The 17,361-nt window shown below is 44.1% G+C and overlaps 1 protein-coding gene across 4 annotated transcripts in view; it reads right to left on the bottom strand.

The window, feature by feature from the left end:
- The window catches only part of LOC105690333 (protein prickle-like), a 114,610-nt gene that overhangs the window by 14,447 nt on the left and 82,802 nt on the right, over nucleotides 1-17,361 (bottom strand). The window lies entirely within an intron of this gene.

The following is a 17,361-nucleotide window of genomic DNA, read 5'->3' as shown; positions in this document are numbered from 1 at the left end:
GCCGCGTCGTCGCCGCGATTCGGTACGTGCAATCTTCCTCACAAGCCGTGCCGATCCCCCTTTCGACGCGTCACTTCTGTAACGATCGGTGCGTCGGATCTCGGAATTATTCGCGATCGGGTATCGAACGGGGTTACGTAATACCTAAAAGGGCGCAAACTAAGATTCTATCGTAGTAGTGCCCGGTAAAAAGAACTCCTCTTCGCGATATCCGCGGCGCCGCGTCCCGCTCGCTCTCTCTCTCTCTCTCTCTGTGTACGTACGATACTTCGAAAAGGACGAAGGATCACAGCGATCCCCATTTACGGTATAGGACGTCCTGCTTAACATTTTACAACTTAACAGGAGCCTCGAGCCCTCTGGAGTCGAGTCAGCCGTATACACGTACGTCGTAATACGAGTTGTCTTGATCGTTTCATTTCTCCCTGGGCATTTTCTCTTTAAGACTATCAAATTGCCCCTCCGCTCTGTCCCTCGTTTTCAAAACTTTTACGATCCAGGTCCCGCCGAATCTCCGTCTCTCTTTTCGACGACGAATTTTTCATTCTTTTTTTTCTTCTCTCCTTAAAAACGTATCAACACTCCGTTGTTGTACGTCGGTCGAATTGCCCGGCAATTCGAGTAATGGGTATACCATACGATTTTTAACCACGGCGTCCACCTTCTGGCTTTCAACGGTGCTTCCGACTTCTACGAAGAGACGATCGTGTCCCGTTGCCGCTATCGGAGGAACGAGACGGAGTCGGACAGCGAGGTGTTCGTCGGTCGGTCCATCCGTCCGTCCGTCCGCGGTACGTCCATCGGTCCGATCGTTCGCCCGCCGCTTTCGAACCTTCTCTAGTCGTATAGAAGATCGCTACGGGGGAATGGAAGATGGACACGCACGCGTTGTTGACCCGAGGTTGTGCAGTGCGAAGGTAGGCGCATATACGCGTGTGGATATAATGTAGATACGCGTATGCGTGTATTCAGGAATACCTCGGGTACATGTACACGTACACGCGCGCGTGTGCGTTAATACCTTAACGAAACATGCGTGTACACGCGTCGGCCTATAGCGTACGCGCGGGTAAGGCATGGGACGACCGTACGAGCGGTGGTCGGAGTAGAAAAGGCGCTGCTGACCACAGAAATGGAAAAAGGACGATCCGAACCATATAATCAACGAATGTACGGCATTCCGTTGGCCAAACGATTTAGCGATCCCCGGCGTCCCTCGATCTCCCTTATACGGGGTGTGACCCGAATCTACGATCGCGGGGAGTTCGAACGCCGCCGTCGAAACGTCGCACTTCCTTTTTCTTCGACCAACTGCCAAATCGCGACGACCTCGTTTCGACGAGTTTGTCGAAAAATTGAGAAAATCGGCGAACTCCGCTTCGCTCGGTTTCTTCGGATTCTTCGCGCCTCTTTTTCTAGCCTCCCGGAAACCGGGCGAGCTTCTCTCGTAGGGGTTGGTCGACGCGCCGCTAAGGTTTCCGCACCGGAGTTACGTTCTTACGGTAAAATGTACCGGCGGAGTTTATAGATCGGACTCCTCGACGACTCCGGGTATCTTACGCGCACGATTCCCCCGCCCATACAAATGCAATTTCTTCGGCTCATTTCACGTTTACGTACACCTTTACCATATGTATATTATCTAACTAACAATTACCCATATGTACGTTTTATTGCGGAGTGCACGCGCTACCTACTACCGCGCATGACTCGCAAGTAGTAATATACCCCGTATACCGCTATAGTTGGGATCGCCGTACAATTATATCCCTTGCGTTATGCGAATATCTTGTACTTCGAGATTCGACGATTGCAACGTCGATTTTCTCACAGTAATTCGGTGATGGAGTTCGTTTTTCCTCACAAAAAATATTTCACGAAATACGATCGTTACGGTGTTAAATAGATACGCGCTTTCGAAACAAATTGAATAATAATAATAATAATTTCTTTTTACAGAAATTTTAAATTACCTGTAATAAAATTCCCGTACGTATACACATATGTATACCTGGTCGCGATCAAATGCCAAGGCCAAATCGTATTACCGATCGCTATACTCAATGGCGTGTTTCGATAGTTTAATCAATTATTCTCTCTCTCTCTCTCTAGTTTTCTCTCCGTGATTCGTTTTTTCTCGTCATTTTTTTTTTTTTTTTTTTTTTTTCTTCTATTTCGTTGCCAATCAATTGTCAGTACGACTTCGCGGACGTCGTCTCGTCGTGAATTATGTTCAATGAGAAAATTTCAACCGCTCGATGGCCGTTTCTATTTTATCATCTGCTCTCTACGCGCGAGTTAGACCGTACGTACTTCGGAGTGCGGGGGTTTAGAATCGAATTTTTGAAACACCCTGTACAAGTGCCGAGAAACCGACGAGTAAAGGTGTATACATATATACACGTATACGGAGGGTACAGATGTGTACGAGATGGCGGACGAATCACCATCGTAAAAAGATAATTACACGTAGATACAGACGTACACAGTCGATGCTTCGTACTTCGAAACACCCGAATTTTTTGCCTCAGCTTCCTTCTGAAATTATCAACGTCATATTGCACATAAATCCAGGTTCACCAAAGTGTATTTCATTTTTACAAATGGCCACCCGACTTCAATTATTCGTCACCAAGGTATAATTGTCATACCGTAAGGCATTTACGAATCGTATGTATTTTAGTTTTTCCATTCCGAAGACCGTGCCGCAATCATCGCTCGATTTGGACCACCTCCTGTCGATTCGAATTGGATTTTCAATTAGAAACGCTATAGGTGGAGCGTAAATTTTTTTTTGTTTTTTTTTTCTACCATTTTCCATTTCTCGTACATAAATATTTTGTCCTATTATTTATTCATTTTTTCCTCATTTCTTGTTTTTTTTTTTTTTGTTTTTTTTTTCTTACTATTACCGACCTTCGGTAGTCACGCATTAATTCGTAATGATATACATCCCATTTCGTTGTGCCACACATACACGCCTATCGCCTAGATGTACACATCGTGTTTAATTGAGACTTTTAAACCGCGTAAAGAAGTGCGTGATCTGTGACGAAGAATCCGAGACGGATATGGTGCATGAATTGTACGTAGGAAGCATAGTAATTATAATAATGATAATAACGGATAGAAAAAATTATCGAAACGAATTTCTATACACGTATTTTTGTAGGGTTTTTTCGCCGCTTCGTATATCGTGCGTTAGCGCATGAAAACCATTTTTTTCTTTTTTTTTTTTTTTTCTCTTCTGCCCTCTCACATCTCCATGATATTATAATACGCGGCGATTAGAATTTAGAAACGAAAGTCCCAGCTTGACGATATATTTCCTACATGAATAATGGGTCCAATTAACTTCTTTTTATCACAAAGTACTGTAACATTCGTTCTTTTTTTTTTTTTCTTTTTTTTTTCTTTTTCTCCTCCTCCTTCTTCAATCTCTCGTTTTGTTTCGTCTAATTTTCGAAAGGTCGACTCTCGGATTGCTCGATCTTTGTCAGCCCCGAGCTGTTTTGAGCGCGCGGCGGCCGAGGGCGGAAATTTTTAAACGGAAAAATAATTCGGGGAGAAGGTCGACCACCGTCCGTCTATAATTTGGAGAAAAAAAATCGTTGGTAGCCCTCGGGCCCCCGTTTCGGGGCCTCATTTCAAAGTCTTGTACTCGTTCAAAAGCTGACGCTGAGCACAACGAAGCTGCCGAAGGGGTTGCTGCCCGTATTGCCCGCCTCGTACATTCGTATTAGATTGCCGCTTCGAAAGCATCTGCGTGCTTCCGCTGCGTCGCTTCGGTAGCGAAATATTTACGTACGTGCAGCTAGCGGGTGGTCAATTTAGAAAATCGCCAAAGTGGATGCAATTTTATTCTCACACGAAATGAAACGCTGCTGACTAAAAATCGTATAGGTTTCGATTTTCATATACTGCGGCTTCGAAAATTACACACGCACGAAATTAAGAACGAACGACAGGAGTTAAAGGTTTTTTTTCACCCCCGATCGCGGTAAATTGCAAGTTTTATGATGGCGATATTTTTTCTTTTTCTTCCTTTCTCTCGAGGTACAGTTTTCCAGAAGATTCGAAGACATTAAGTTGAGCGTGTTTCAAACGATGGACACCGTATATGTTACACGCGCATAGGTACGTCGAGTTTTAATTGGCTTTTATACGCAAGGAAAACTGCTGTTGCATTTTACATACGGTACAAGCATCATTCGCATTATATAGTATATTATATGACATGTGCGTAGACGTACAGGTATGTACGCATATTTCATCCTCGTAATTAAAATACCGTTTGATCAAAGTTAATGATTCGTTTTTTTTTTGTTTTTTCCAACTGGCGTCGATGAATCGCAACGCAGAGTATATACCAATATACGTGGTTGTTGTTTTTGTTTTTTTTTTCATCACATTTTTGAGGAATGAAAATGTTCTCTAATCTTTTATTTTATCATCAATATATCTATGCATTCGCCTTTCAATGAAACTAACTCTCATTTACATGCCATTTACATATATCTATACGTATACATATATGTTCTTGCATAGTGCGGATAGAAGAAATATTTTGAGATACCATATCTTTTCTAGTTTTCGATTTTGTGATATGCTCTTTTTTCGAAAAGCTAAAGAAAAAGGGAGTGGAATAAATGTCGAGTGAGTCGACGTGCATTACGTACTTAGATTATTTCAGTATTTCGTAATTCAATTCGTAATGATGGAATTAAATTTTGTAATTCAAATAACTAATTTAATATTTTTAATGTAATTTAATTCAACCGGACCTGACGCAGCACTTTACGATCGTACGTATACATGAACATATCGTGGCATACATGCATACGTACGTACATATCACGTATAATGCGTACAACGTGCCGATGTAAATATGAACAGGCGCATACGATGATGATTTTCTTACATCGAGGCTCTATGGGGTGAGTTTTTTCAAACTCGGAAATTTAGCGGAGCTCGATTCGACCTTGGAATTCGAAAAGAACCACCCTATAGGACAATTGTCTGACTTTGGAAGTGAAAAAAATTGCTGCAACAATTTCACGTACATCATAACGAAAGAATTTGTTGAAAAATTTGGGTAGTCGAAAAAAGTACGTGAAATACACGCAGATCATGCGAGTCCTCGGATCGATTAACTATTGTTCGCGTGCTTCTAGTTTCGAACCTCGTTCGGTATGAATTTGATAAAAAAAAAAAAAAAAAAAAACAACGACTGAGAACAAATGAATAAATTCGGGATTCCACGCGTAACTCGTAATATCAGCAACGCAGCTTCGAGCGCATGGCGAATAATACATATGTACGTACATAAACTTACCTATGTAAATACATACGTATACCTATTAATTGCCCCGCAGTGGTATTCGTGCAATGCCGGGCGGGTAATAATGTTCAAAAAGAATTATGACTCTGTTTTTCGAGTATACATGGGTATATACGTTTACCTTATGTGCACATGATATTTATGCAGCTAAGAGGAAGCAATCTTCCAAAAAAAAAATACCTCTATGTATAACATAACTCCTAAAATAATCCCACATTTACCTGCATTATACTCGACTGATATCCGTGTCGGTACGCGCGTGTGTATAATACGAAATGAGAGAACGAAATGAGACAAAGAACGAGAAAAAAAAGAACAACCGTAGATGTACAAATTGTTTTATACTTTTCTTATTTCTTTTTTTTTTTTTTTTTTGGTGTTGTTCCTCGTTTTTGACGTACCCGCACAGGTTACTACACGTATTAGATACAAGCTACGGCAGTTAGCTCTTAATATAATTTTCCCCTTTATTTTTAGCTGCCTCTTTCAACTTTGTCGTTTCCTGTCCTTATTGTATATAGTATGTATGTGTATAATGTGTTCTCATCTCATCAGATGGGAATGGACATCGTCCTGTCGCCATCGTCGTCGTCTCGATTTTGCAGCAGCAGCAGCACTAGCAGCAGCAGCAACGGCGGCGCAGCAGCTACAGCTCGTCAGAAGTAACGCGAGTCTGGTAGGTGGTCTTCTCGAAGGGTAAAAAGCAATTTTAAAAATCTTCCGAGAACCTTTTACTCCACCTCATAATTTTCAAAGCAACGAATCATCGTTGTTCAATTTTACAGCCATAGCAACGCAACAATTTTCATTTGGTTACCTTTTTTTTCTTTTTGATTGTTTTTTTCATTCATACCATTGTCATCTCGCGACGCGTCGTTACGAAGAATTAGAGAAAAAGAAACAAGAATCCACTCTCTCTGAAAAACACTGTACGCGATTCGAAGACGCGCTACGTATGAAATGTGAAGTGTTAATGGGTAATTTACAATTTACACAACGTTGCGCCATTTCTTTGCGGCGGATTCGTCGTAGCTGCAGTAAAATGATTTCGAGTAGCGACGATATTTTCTTCCTCCCGTCCGTCCGTACGCACGAGCGAGTGTAAATATTTTCTGCCGCGCGCACACCTATGAGGTAAATGCGATAAAACCACTGTTGAAAAAAAAAAAAAAAAAAGAAAGAAAAAAAAAAAACAAACGGGTGTTCGTTCTGCAAGAATTACCGCATCGTCAACTTGGCGAGGCTAATTACGAGCGTATTAAAGTATCAAATTAATTGGCTTGCGCAAACCTGCATAGCTGCAGCGCGTCGTATAATGGTGGTACGCGGGTATATCTCCCGCCGGGGGATAAATGTTCCCGGGCAATCTGATCTAATCGGGCGCGATAATTTTCAGACCTATTTTATACCCATAGTTTACTTTAACAACTTTAACAATTTTCCTTTTCATAAAAAAAATAAAATAAAATAAAATAAATAAATTAAATAAATAAATGGGGAAAGAAAAAGAAAGTGAGAACGCCAGCTACTCATGAGTACCCCCCCCCCCCCCCCCCCTTCGGTCATTACTATTTTCCTCATTCTTCTCGTCTCCGACCTTCATTTTTTCTGCACACGATTTTCGTATTCCTTCTTACCTTCCAGTTAGTGAATCACGAATCTGCACAGAGCAGGTGTATCATTGTCTCATTTCGCGAATGGACGTCACGAGGAATCGATTTTACGATCTGGCGAGAAGAAAAGTTGTGAAATAAAAATAATTATTAGAAAGCGAGATGGATGAGGTCAGGTTCTGTGAGCGGGGGTTGATGTCTTGTTTCAATGTACTTCAACATTACTATTCGTATAAAATCGCACGTACGTACGTACATACGTGCGTAAGGGAATGAAGCGTAGATGAGTAGATGAGAGAACGCCGTATTGTTCTTCGGAGTTACGAACACGGGGTATGAATGTAATTTCTCACACGTGTTCGCTAACATATTGCCAAGTGAAACATGTATAATACGTCGACAAAAGCGCACGTGCAACGCAGCGCGTATGTGCAGCAGGGCGGCCCACATGAGAGGGAGACAGACAAAAAGTGGATGGATGAAATATTCCTTTGCAATGCGATACCCCCCCATTCGCGCTAGCTTATTGGTATGTATGTATGTACGGGGATAATGCACTCTTCCCTTCGGTAACATTGCCGACTGCGAATGCTCAACAACTACGAAACAAAAAAAAAAAAACAGAAATAAACCAATAAAAAGAAGCAGGTAAAACGGCAATTAGAACGGTGAGAAATTCGAATTTCAAATTCGAAAGGTTGTCGTGGGGTTGAAATTATTTAATATTCATTCCGTAGATCATGGTGTACCGCGAAACATTTGTAACAACAAAAAAAAAAAATTAACAACATTAAACATTTTATTGAAACTAATTATCACCCCCCAGTTCATCGTAATTGTGTCGATAATTAGTTTATCTCCAAAGATAGAAAGAGATCAAATCGGTGAGAAGTGACATACGAGAAAGTAATAAGGATTAAGGCGAGAATTCCCGATTACTTCCGAAAACCAAACCCGCCGATAACAAGTGTCGTTCGATCACTCGGCTAGAAGCCGTCGACCAGGAAGTAGGTACGACAAAATCGGGGCATATCGCTCTTCACCTTTGTTCCCACTCACTCGGTCCTAGAGTGGTGCGGGGCGCAGCTTACACAGCTCGGGGAAACAACAAACGGCCAACCTTGACTGACCTGACTTCCAACACGGCTACCCTCGATAAAAACAACGACGGATCTAACGTAACCCACATTTCCACCCAACTAGCAACGGACAGTGGTCAGGTACGCATTGAACAATCACCGTAAAACAAGTTCGCAATTTGTAAATTTTTGACGCCGATAATGAAGACAGAATATCCCCTCAAACTATCGATCTATGGAAAAATATTTTTATATCCTACATCTGAATTATCGACGTCGCTATTTTTTTTTAAAAAATTAACGTCGAGTCTAACGTTGTTCAAAATTTTCCGTTGTTCGCGATACTTTTTCTCTCGTCATCGCGCCGATCCTTATAGTTTATCAGCGAATAAGGAGTTTATTAATTATTCCGCCGAGGGCCTACGAAATACACGGGCATTAACGAGCTAGACGCATTACTATCAATTAGAAGTAGAATATAATTCCAGAAGCACCGAGTTGGCCATTCCATTGGTCGTAGTCCGCTGTGTACGTTTCTACTCTAAACAATGTGAATAACAAAAACGACGAACGAACAAACTTAATCCTTTGTAAGGGCTTTCCTCTACGTCCGGAGCCTTCAGCAGCGATATCCCGTTCTCTGTTAAATGCGGCTATGCTAATTTCCTTAATGCTCGGAGCCGTTCATAACGTCGTTAGGATCCGTAGGAAGGGACGGGGCGGACGAACCGAGGTGACTGAGAGGTGCGCGAGGCACACCCTCGAACGAAAGTACGAACGGGGCTCTGTATCCAATTTTATACCAAGTTTTCCCCGGGCTGAGAACGATGATCGAAGAAGAAGAGGAAAAAAAAAAAAAAAAATTGAACGAACGAATGAAGAAAAATGAGGAATGAGAAAGGGAAGCGAACGAGCGATATTACATGTGAGCTTCGCGGAAGGAATTCACACGCGATCTTCCGAACGACACAAACGCCTCACGGGCAAATCCATTGGGAATTAAATTCCGTCCGGTAGTTGTTTAGTTATTTTCAATTGTTCGTTTTTTCTCTGTTCTTTATTTTTTGCTACCTCCAGCTCCGCGTGTCTCGTAGGAATGCTAATTTTTCTGCTCGGACTTGAACGTGGAAAGAAAATTTTTTTTTCCAAAACTTTTGTAATTGGGCCCTGAGGGAGGTGTTCATCCAACAACAGGACTCTGTTTTTCAACTTGTGCTATACTCGTTTATACTATAACTACATCGCGCCTTTTATTCGTTACTTTTTCCCCTGTTTCTCCCCCCCCTTGCTGCACATCAGGAAAAACTTTTTCTTCCTCACACTTATACACGTGTGCGAAAATTACCGCTACAATTTTTCCGTTTTTTTTTTTCTCTTCTCGTTTTCTTCTTTTTTCTCCTCCTCCCCTCTCAAGCGGGTAATACTCGGAACATTTCGGATCATTCAAGACGCACTTTTGAAAACGCTCTCCTATTACAGGGAGTGTTAAAGTTTTAATCGGTGGAGAGTTTTGCGAAATTCATTCGGAAGCGATTTTATAATCCAGATCCTATCGTAGTTGAGGTACGAAATTCGTTCGGGTATCCGCGACGCACACGAGGTCTAATATAAATTCTTTTTTTTGGTATCATTTAATTTCCACACGAGCCGCACAATGTAAAGGATTCCTCTTTTCTCGTCTGCTACAGATAAAATCTATTCACGTTATATTACGGCAGGGATAAGCTGCGGCGATTCTCAATGGAAATCCCAGTTCCAACGGCGGAGAGGATTTATTACACTTTCTATAATCACTCGAATATATCGTCGTGTCCACCGCGATATAATGCGTGGCATACGTGGCCCCGATGCAGTCGAATATTGAGGTCCTCATTAGACGACGCCGTCCCTATCCGTATACGGTCGTAAATAATATTCAGATATCGGTAATCGTAAACGTAATGTATTGATATATTGACGGGACGTAAAAAATATTAAAAAAAATAACCCGACAAAGACATAGCTCGGCTAATCGCGTCGTCGAAAGCCTTCATTGTATAATTTTGGATGTTCCGAAATTCAATCAGCGTTTTATTTATTTGTTTTTTTCGAAACTCTGAAAAACGGGGGGGTTTCCTACTGTCCCCCTTCGAAAGAGAAATTAGGTCGTTCGCGCGTTCGGATTCGATCGTAGTTCTCATCCTCTTTGTCACCCTCCACAACACCTGAGTACCCGACAATGTATCCGTACAGACGTACGCGTACGCGCCCCAGGTACATGTTTATAGGTATAAGTGTCACGCGGGTATAAAAGTGCGAAGTTATTTCTTGTAAATTCTGGAGGGTTGTAAGCGGCGCGGTATCTCGAGCCGTGAATCTCCAAAGGCGGAACGTGAATCATGTATAAAGTCAACCCGGTAAACTTTTATCTCTGGTTCTCTCTGCGCAGCGTCTTCGGTACCGCCGTGTCGAGGAGCGTATAACGGGGCGCCCCGGTTAACTCCCGTAAATCGTACGCGGAGTGAAGGAAGGGTTCAAAAGTAAAGACGCTAAATCAGGGGTGCGGACAGAACTCGCGGGGAGCTGCCGGGTGGGGGGGGAAGGGGAGGGGAGGGAGAAATATGATTTACTATTTCTGACAGGATTAATAATTTCCAGCGTTATATGGGCTGGTTATGGGTACCGAGCGCCGCGAGTCCTCCTCACCGGGCGCCAGATGCTGCGACATTTCGCACCTCCTTCGGGGCCTTTATATACACAGCGCGAGCTATATAGGTACCGTACGCGGCTGTCTCTTCGCCTGCAACAACCGCCAAAGTTATTCATTTGCAAATTTGCAGATGCGATGGAATTCTTGAAGCAACCGTAGCGTTATTACTACCCCTCTCCCCCTTGCCCTTGAATTATTCGCAACGCGTGAAACGTGGCGGGAAAAAGTAGGCTGGTAACCGGCCAACTTATAATAAAATACCGATCACATTGATTGCACGCGCAACGTTGTTGAATTATTTTTTTGCGAAGAGACAATAGAAGTCACATCTTCTTTGAATTGAATTTACGTTTGTAAATTTCGTATATTGAGATAGGATATTGGATTTTTTTTTCCACTTTAGTACATAGCGCGTAGAATTTTTTTAATTTTCACACAATTATGTCGTCTTTGAGAATCTATGAAAAATATTTTTTTAAGATCCTAAAAACGTTGAAAATCGCGTGAAATCCTGTGGAATAATGTTCGTTTCGTCGGAATCGTTGGATAATTGGCGATGCTCGGAATCGGGAGAATTTGGATGTGATGTCGGGTGGGAGTTTGGGTTTATAACCATCGGGGTTATACGCGTATCTGCTTCTCTGCCCTCGGGGTACTAATCAAGTAATTAGTATCAGATCCCCTTAGGAGCAGCAAAACCGTGGCTTATCAGATAATACCATCTTAGCTTCGAGTTCACTAACTCAAGTCTCTAAACTTCCACATCGAAACGACGCTTTATCCTTGTAATCCACCGTGTAAGACCGTCTCAAGTTCGTCCTAAGATACACACCCCGACTTACGCATCACCCGACCATGCGCACCTACCGATAGGTGGTAAAAACTATCCGGAGAACTTTATTTAAAACGGAAGAAAAAAAGAAGAAGAAAAAGAAAAGCGTTACATCCGAGCGATGATTCACAGCCACCCGTTGCGACCCCGAGAAATCGGTTGTAAGAGACACAAAAAAAAATTGGATGCAAAAATTTCGCCGTGTTATTTATACACGGCGTCATGTTTTAACCGGTTTCTCTAACGCGTTTGAAGTTTTCGAGAATTCCCGTTCTGACGAATTTTTAATCTGAGAATCGCGTGTTACGTTTAATTTTCCGTACAGATTTGGTACCCGCTGGGCTGCAGGTAGGTACGAGGTGTTTCGCGGACGTGAATTAATTCGATGTTTCGAGAACGCCGGCGCGTAATCACCGTGACAAATGGAAGGATGTGCGTCGCGCTGCGGAGAGAAGTGAAGAGAGGAAAAAAAGAAAAAAAAAAAAAAAAAAAAAAAAGGAAAGAGGAAAGAAGTCCGTAATGAGGATGTGAACGCGGGCCACCGGAAGTTCGTCTATGGAAAAGAATCCGCGAGAGCGCGGCAGCCCCGGCTCCGTAGGAGGGTGAGTTTGTTAATTTGTTAATTAACAAGATCTTCCGAAATCGTTATTCATAACTTATGGACTGACCTCATCTCCTCCCATAGTTAATGGAATTTATAAACAACCCTCCCCAACGCAACACGACACCCTCATTCCCGGTAGCCGGTACTTTACCCCCATCTCGTCTTCCACATGCGTCGCTATTTACATGAATATAAATACGCGACCACGTGATATTTCAACCCTCGACCACCCCCCCACCCTCCTCCCCCTGTTTCTCTCCACGTACACGCGACCGGGTCGCATTTCTCCACGCTGAAAATTCCGGAGCGCCAACGTAAAAAAAAAAAAACAAAAAAGAAAAAAAACATTCCTAGGATTATTTTCCCAAAAACTGGTCGGCGTTTCTGACCAAACGGATAACCCTCGGTTAAATTTACTGTTTCGGATAGCGTTCGTGTTTATGATTATGATTGGTACGACTCCCGAAGGTCTCGTTTTCCGCCGATGTACGAATGCGCGTGTGCATGTTCACGAAAATACCCGTCCGCGTACCTACGTGTCGTCCGACGCGTGTGCGTATTCATTACACATGAACGGATATTGTAATCGTGGGACGAGAGAGACACGTCGTTACGACGGACGGTTGTAAGCGCGCACGGCAGACGGTTCGGCAGCGGCCAGGCAGCAAGGTTTCCAACAAGCGCGCGGCGTTAAGTCGAAAGCCGCGCGAAGGAGAAACTCGTGTATGCCGAGATATTAATTACAATTGCTCGACTTGCAACCCAATTTAGAAACAAGGTTCTCATTTGCATACAAGTATCGTTTATTCACGCACACGCGTTTGTTTTCAAACACCTCGTATATACAAATGCATCGCAGGGGTGGTCGCCGCTCGCCATGGAATTCCATTATTTATTCAATTTTTTTTTTTTTTTCTTTCCCTCTCTCTTTTTCCCGTCCCGTAACTTTTTTTTTTTTCTTCTCATTCAGATTCCGGACCATTAACGTGTCCCGGGTATTCCATATAAACCGCGAGTGTCGACGGGGTAGTCATTATTCCCCCGATTGGTTTATTTTATTTATTTTCTCTCTCTCTCTCTCTCTTTTCAAAGCGCGAAAGTGTTAAGGCGATGCAATTATATGGCCGTCGACGAAATCCCGAACGAGCTTTGGTTAATTCCGATTCCGATTCCGATATTCGCTTTTTTTGATTCACTCGAGAAACGACAGGTGCGAACGGATACGAGGAACGGTGAAAGCTCACCGTTGCCGCTTAAAATCCTATTTTACGATTACTGTCGTTGAAATCGCACGAAATCCGGACGCTTGACGACTATTTAAATATTTTCCTTATATCGACAAATGTTAAAATTCCGGGGATACTTTAAATATATACCTGTGTATTTTTTTCGGTTCGGTTTCGCGACGTGATTATTTTTTTGTTCCTGAATTCCGAATGTCGAACGTCGCCGAGCCATCGGCTCGTTCCGGTCGATGATTCGAATACACCTGACGCAACTTGCGGTAAGAAAAAAGGAAGAAAATTCAAAAAAAAGTCGAGGATCACGACCTCGTCTATACGAGAGACATTTGACGAAAATGTCATCGGAAGACGATACAAAGCAGCGTTATATTAGTTCCGTAAACTTTCCCTAATGTCAGCCTATGGCGGACGGATGGTCTGACGCTTCGAGAAATAACGGCCCTATACCGTGAGTTATCGCGCCTGAGGTCTAACTGTTAATACCTACGACTGTAATAACACACGAATCTCTCAGAGCGTGAAGCAAACTCGGTGTACGGATATACGGAAAACCTCCTTCGGAAACCAGAAACCTCCTTCGGAAATTTCCTCCCTCTGGCACCCCTTCGCCCTCCACGTGTACTCGCAGCACACCTATTATACCTATACACGCACAGTCCGAATACTTGGCGGAGTCGAGGTCGCGAGGCCGTAAGTGTCACGAAGTGCTCGTATTCGATCGTTCGAGTAATCTTTTAAATCCCTCGGATCCAACGAGGCGTCGTGTAATCTCCCCGTTAATTTAATCAATTCCTAATTAATGGGACTCTCGGCGGCACCGGCGGCGCGGCCTTCTTCGCTCTCGCGACTCGAAGGATCTGAAGATCGTTCCTGGGAACTGGCAACCCAAGTTACCGACCTGCAGGGCGGGATGCCGACGCGCGAACCTTCTCCCCACGCTCGTTCCGAGGTGATAAAATTGACCGACTTTTCCTCCGTGGTACCTGCGTGTTTGCGTACGCGCGAGTTCGATATATATATATGCGTAATTTACTTATACTCTTCTTTCACGCTCGGCGAAGCGCGTGAAGCTTAAGTGCATCCAGCGTAATGGACGGAGTGAACTTACTCACGTGTACAAGTCGCGTCGGTCAAAGACGCGGGGGTAATTAGTGCTCGCCGCCATTAGCGGCTCGGCCGTTCGAACTTCTTTTTATTTTTCATTTTCTATTTTTTTCGGAAAAGGGAAAAAAGGTCACGTCGGGGTCGAAAAAAGCGAGAAGTTCGTTTCTCGCAATGTCGACGAATTTTGCTACCCTATTCTGCTTTACCGCGTCAGGCGCCTGTAGCTATAAGTTCCCTTACACTGGCAAACGGGTAATACTCACCCCTCTCGCGAAGTCTTTAAGTTTATGACGCTTTTTATGCATTCATAACGTTATATCGCCTCTTTAAGGGGGGGGGCGGGGGCGGGGGCGCGGGACTAACAGAGACGGGGAAGACAGCTACCAGGTGGGATTTGGTAAAATGCGAATGGGGTATACGTTCGTGCTTTTTTTTAAAACGATCTCTACGCGCCCTTTAGCTTCACCTGATAGCCCCTTCAGTTTTAAAGCTTTGTGGAAAATTACTTGTCACGTCGAACACGCGTTCCAGCGGAGGTAAACGTAAACGTAAACTGGTATAAATGAAGAATTTCTTATACATAAATGAAGCGTTTTCGACGGCGAGCTTTTGAGTTTACACCGTGCAGGGAAAGCTGCTCGAGAAACCGTTCGTATCGACGAACGTACGAGCGAACGTAGAACGCGTCGGCGAGACGATATCCGTTCTAATCTCGTCGAGATTTATTCAAGATCGACGCGAATCTCTGCGTACGTTTTTCACCCTCCGATCGAGAAGGAATAGTTCGAGGGTGAATCCGTGTGGGTGGATGGGCTTGTGCGCGCGATGCGTCTCGGGCGAAGAAATTACGAAGAAACGTTGGCTGGGATCCGTTGACCGAGAGAAAATAAATGACGTTTTTGTCATCGGGGTGAAGATAGCGCACCGCGCGTAACGCAAGAAAATCGTGAAGAAATCGTCGTAGTCACACAAAGGAGCAAAAATGCACAATGGAAATGTCATTACCGTCGTCTACTCCGCGCTGCCCTTTTTCGAGGACTCCGATACGCCGGGCGAGCTTTCATCAACCTATTATACCCAAAGAGACCCTTTGTCCAAGGCCAAACTTGACCTGCGCTCGAGATACACGCGGTATACATTGTTATATATATATACGTATACGTTACACCGCTAAAAACGAATTCGTCACAATTCGTGTGGTGAAACCTTCCCGTTTTTTGTCCCTCGGACGAAAAATGCCCTCGCCCTTCAATAGATCTCGGGGAAACGCCAGAACGACTTCCGTATCGAATCGGATTCAAGTCCGATTTTTTTCCGTTCTCCGACTGAAAAATCAGTCGTCAAACGGACCAACGGAGGGAATGGGGTTATAGTTTCGTTGTAAATCGATTAGCGAGGCGGTGTAACGAGGTTGAAAAAATTCTCCTCCGTCCGTCCGAAGCCCAGATAACGAAAACAAGGGGGGGTGGTTTCCCTTTTTTGTCTCGTCGGTTTCCCGTTGCGCGGATTATACGACGACGGACGTACGCTACGGGGGATGGAGATTATCGGAGGCGATGGATCCGCTCGGCGGTCAAACGAGCCTTATCTGTTGGACGCCCCACCGGCGTGGACCGCGCGGTGCCGGCGAATTCGGATCGACCGTGGCTGCGGGCGCGTACGCGATATTTCGGTTTAAATTCAAACGGCCGGAGGCTACCGCCTGATTTAGGAGCGCAAGTTTACCGCCGTCGTTCCGACTACCTTCCTTCACCCCCCACCCCCCACCCCTCCGAAAACCCCCGCGGGGGCGTACGTTAGATACCGACGACGATAACCTAAACGCCCGTAGGTTTCGGTATTGTATATTAAACCCACTTCTAATGCCGAAACAGACGTTTACTACCCACGGGGACAAACAAACGACGCGGGCTACAAATCTCACGGTTATTCAAAGTATCCGAAAAAAAAAAAGGAAAGAACAAAAAAAATACGGGCTCCGCTTTACGACCCCACTCAAAAGCGTAAAGTTGAAATTAACCGAGAATCGAGTGAAATTCGGAAGCCGAAATATATTGTACATGTAACATAACCGGGTGACGTATGGTTTCGTTTGAACGGAGTTGTTGCCTTTTCTCTCGGTGAAGGTTTTCGGTTTCGGAAATTATTCGGGTGTTGTACGTTGACACGCGGCGTACATCACGTCCCGTAGGATTTTTGGTTTAAAAACGTATTTAGGGTGAGAATTTATGCCGGGAAATCCAAGCCTATCGCTACCCTGCTCAATTTCCTTTTGGGAGACGCCCTAAATTTCTACCGCAGCTAGACGCCGATAAGATCGCAACTTGTCCCCCTACTTCCGTGCAGAATGCTTCCGCAGCCACCTCGCTACTTCTGCTTCTACTTCTACTTCTGGTATATATGTATGTATGTGTATGTATGTATATGTGTGTACTACCTACTGCACGTCGAGGATGAAATCCTACGAGCAGATATACGTCACTCACTGACGAGACGCGTCGCGTCGCTTTCCCCTCCGCTCGTTCTTCTACACGCGTCAATATCTTCACCCTGCCAAACTCAACTTCTGCTACAACTACCGCTAGTCCTCCCCCTCCTCGTCCTTCTCCCGGTTCTTCTCTTCTTGCAACGTTTGAGCTAGGAGTAAAATAGATAAAGCAAACCCCCGGGTACTTGACGTAAACTAGATTTTGCATTAGCATATACGGTTAAGAGAGGCAAACGCTCTTAACTCCTCAACGAAAGCCGTTCTTCTGCGGCATCAACCTTCGAAGGATGGATATACTGCACGCGCCACTGTTACCCCCCGGCGTGTTTCCTTCTCAACGGTGATGAGTCTCCGTGAATTTTACGAT

The sequence above is a fragment of the Athalia rosae genome, chromosome 3 (genome assembly GCF_917208135.1).
Source record: "Athalia rosae chromosome 3, iyAthRosa1.1, whole genome shotgun sequence".
Lineage (NCBI taxonomy): Eukaryota > Metazoa > Arthropoda > Insecta > Hymenoptera > Athaliidae > Athalia > Athalia rosae.
Note: the sequence above shows the minus strand (reverse complement) of the source record. Positions and strands in the feature narration are given on the sequence as shown.